The following is a 4187-nucleotide window of genomic DNA, read 5'->3' as shown; positions in this document are numbered from 1 at the left end:
GGTGCCTGGAGTAGCCTGGAAGAGGAAGAGCAGTTACCAACAGGATTAGGAGCGTCTTCAGCTCCAGCTCCTCCCTCGATGTTATCATGAAAAGCAGCTCTCAAACAGAAGACCAGAAGTGCTATTCTGCTGGTTCGCTCCGGTTCAGACGATCCAGTAGTGGTAGTGGTGGGAGGCTGCCCCCACCTGCCCAGATGTCACCACGGACTCTCTGCGCATGCACGGAAGCGCCACGCTCCCGGTTCCGAACCAGTAGTGAAGGTAAGAGGATTGCATGCCTGCAGAAGATCAACCATCTGCTGTACTTTGGAGGATTGCAGTCATTAGATTAACCCCAAAAGAAGCTCTCAAGCAACTCTTGTGTCAGGTTCCAAAGGGTTAAGCGAAACAGCCAAACACAGAGGCAGTTTACCTCCTCCGGCAAGAACTGACCAACAAAGCACCAAGGCAATGAATAAATTGTCAAAGCTGACATCCGGTGCTCCCCATCACCTTTTATACTTTATTTGATGTTTAGGCTAAAGCCCACCCACACAGGGTCTGTGCACACCCATCACCTCCTGACCCAGAGTGAAAACCACCCGGCAATCCATCATGGCTTGTTCTCAGTCAGTTCTCAGTGATGGAGAGTTCTCAGCTGGATTGCTGGTGGAGGAGGAAGTTCTCCAGCTGGTAAGCACAATTCCTGGCACCTCCCACAGCTTCCCCCGCTGGAATGGCAGCTCCGGGCCTGTGGGCTCGCCAGAGCTGACAACTTGGCTGACTTTGGAAACAGCTGGGCACATCTGGGGAGGAGTCCCTCTGGGTTGACCCAGCTGCTTGTGGAGCTGACCCCATTGGACCCTCTATGCCCAATGCCTGGAGGACCAGCCGGATGGAAGCTGCATGGAGCTTCACAGCAGAGCACGGAGTATGGAGTCTTCTGGCTCCAGTTGTGGTTTCGTTAACAAATAGTGATTAAAGTGATATGATCCATTACTGGACTTTTTGAGAGAGATTGAAATTAAAAGTTGAATTTGGGCTTTGATGATTAAATAAGGAATTATGGAAATAATGTAGACAAATGTTAATCTTAGAGTAAGAGTTTGATATATATATATATATAACTTGTTATATATATATAACTTATATCTGTACCAAAGAAAGTTGGAAGTCATTCTTTTTCAGTTTTCCTTCTTTTCCTCTTTCTTTCTTACACTTTCACTCTTTTTCTTTCCTGGGCCTTTTCTTTTTTCAAATCTGCTTTTTATTTGTTTATCCCTTAGCTTCACAATTTTTTTTTATGTATGAAGGATCCAATACTCAGCCATTATAATTCTACATTTCTTATTTACAGAAATCATATCACAATTTAGAATGAAACCCACTGGGAGCCATCTCATACAAGGCAGGCTTCAAGACCCTCTTACCAAAAAGTGTTTGTCGATAGAAGAGAATATTTGTAGCTCTGGGTTGAACTGTGGGGTCCTTGGTGCTCTCTGAGCGTGATGGTTTTCTTGCAGATGTTTCATTAGCAAACTAGGTAACATCATCAGTACTAGAAGGGAGTGGAGTTTGCTCTTATTTTCATATACTATTGGATTACCCTGGAAGTGTTGATCAGTTGCTTCACAAACAGTGTTTTGATTGGTGCCGGGTCTCTACAGCCTCAGGAAGAAAAGGGCTATTTTGCACCCCTCCCTCAAATGTTCTTTAAAACACAGAGTTTCCCAGCATTCCTTTAGGAACCTCCAACATGCAAACCGTGGTTACTCATCCTGAAATGAATCCTCTTTACCAGGAGCTTCAAAATTTGCTGTTTGCTAGGAAGACGTGTAGCTAAAAGTCAGTCTGCATTTAGTGCACATCTGACTTTGGGGATATTTCTCCTTAACCAAACAAAAGTGTATTTTCTGTGCAGTTCACACCCCTTGCCCACTGGGTCTGCATGTCACAAAGCCAAGTCCACATTTTGTAATTAACCCCCGGGCCCCGTTTTGGCTGGCAGAGTGCTGCATGCCCCCTAGCCATGCCCACCCAGCTGGTCATTAGGGCAGAGAACCAGTTATTAAATTATTTGCATCCCACCAATGGGGCAAATCCACCTCTGGATAAGGTACCTCCACAGCTCCTCTGGGCCCCCAGGATTCCCAGCTAATCATAAAATGATATACAATAATTCTGCCCAATATACTCATTTATATTTACACCTTTTACAACACATTTTGGGTCTACAAATCCTGTTTATTTCCTGTTCCATCTCCCACCTCTCAGTTCCAACCATTGGTAAAATCTATTCCATATATCAGGATATTCTGTCTCTCCTTTATTCTTCAATTCTAACGTCAATCTAACTGCTTCTGCACAATCAAATACTTTCTTTATTATCTCTCTTTCTAACTGTATATTTGCACTTTCCCATTGTTGGGCGCATACCATTCTTGCTGCTGTTACAATGTGTAGTATTATATTACCAAGGACATCCGGTCGCATCCTCCGAGGAAGCGGCAAAATCCAGGGAAAGAAGGCCCCGTCCCTCGCACTCCAGATGCCAAGTGTCCTGGACTGAAGTTCTCTACGCCGTCCGCAGGTTCTCTCGTTATTTTGGGGGGGTCCGCAAAGGAAGAGGGGAAAGTGCGCTGCTTCTTTCCTCTCGGGGGGTCCTGGTCAGACACTCCCCGCAACACACAGCGATCCCCTTTAGGCGAATCCCCAGCTGTGTTTAGCTCACACATGCCTTCCCCCGCCCCGCCACACACATTTAGCTGCCTCCCACCAGGTCCCAAATCCTTCCAGAAACTCACCGCATCGCCCCCCCCCCCCACCTGCCCCACGAGCACAGCCCAGAGGAGCAAGAGGGGCATCGCTCTCTCGGAGTGGGGGAGGGGGTAGCTGTCTGTTAAATACCGAGGGCTTTTTGCTCTGATCGGGATTTCCCTTGCCAACCACATGGGGAAGGTCACAGGCACCTGGGACGATTAGTCTGGAGCCTCAATAGGAGAGTCAGACCTGGTTGCTCTTCAGACAGGCAAAACACAGACACCTTCTGCCCCCCCCCCCCAACTCCAGTCCTTCAAGGGTGACTGTTTTCCCAGCCCAGGAAGGGAAAGAGGGAAAACAGGTTCAGCTCTCCCCCTTCTATATAAATTAGACCAGTCCCGGGATAATGCATCCCTAGGTTGGCTGGATTTTCGTTTCTGAAATAGCCTTTTTCGCTATTTTCTGATAAATAAAAATGGGAATTGATTACAAAGGAAATGCCGAAAGTTCCTAAAGGAGGCTTAGGGAAGCGTCGGGAGGGAAAGGCAGATTTTTCCTTCGGGGAAAGGAACTTAAGAGGGGGAGAGACCCCAGCCAAGGACATGGTTCCCCCCTCCCCTTCTGCTTCCTCCCCTCTGGGTCGCAAGTCGCTCCAGGAACTCACCGTAGCAGCTCCCCAGCAAGAAGTCCCCTAGCACTGCTGCCAGGAGCCAGAGGGGCGTCCATCGCAGGGTCATCACTCTCCAACCACCTGGGCTTTTACACCCGGAACTGAAGACACCCGACCGCATCCTCCCAGGGGGTCCGGGAAGGAAGAGAAGAAACTGTGCCACTCCTTTGCTCTCTTGTGGAGCCCAGGAATGGACAATGGGACTTTTCGGCTCCTACTCTTGACCATACCTGCTTCTCTGCCAAGGTTCCACCTCCGGCCATTCTCCTCTAGCTTTTCTCAATTGACACGCCCCTAGATGTTCACCCTGGCCCCTATTCCACGCCACACTGTTCGTCCGGCAGTCAGGAGCCAGCGAGATCGATCGTGGAATGGGGACACTGGGGGGAAGCGTGGCACGACATAACCGCGAACGTCAAAAGCACGCCGACAACACCGCGGCGCTAAAACCGCGATATCAAATGCGCGCCGACAACAGCGCGCCGACAACAGCACGCCGACAACAGCGCGCCGACAGAAGTGCGATTTAACTTAAGGTAAGGTTTAGGATTAGGTTTAGGGTTAGGTTTAGGGTTAGGTTTAGGGTTAGGTTTAGGGTTAGGTTTAGGGTTAGGTTTAGGGTTAGGGTTAGGGTTAGGTTTAGGATTAGGTTTAGGGTTAGGTTTAGGGTTAGGTTTAGGGTTATGTTACAGCGCGCTTCTGTCGGCGCGCTGTTGTCGGTGCGCTGTTGTCACGCGGTTTTGACGGTGCGGTTTTGTCACCGCGTTTTAGTCACACA

The sequence above is a fragment of the Thamnophis elegans genome, chromosome 2 (assembly GCF_009769535.1).
Source record: "Thamnophis elegans isolate rThaEle1 chromosome 2, rThaEle1.pri, whole genome shotgun sequence".
Taxonomy (NCBI): domain Eukaryota; kingdom Metazoa; phylum Chordata; class Lepidosauria; order Squamata; family Colubridae; genus Thamnophis; species Thamnophis elegans.
Note: the sequence above shows the minus strand (reverse complement) of the source record.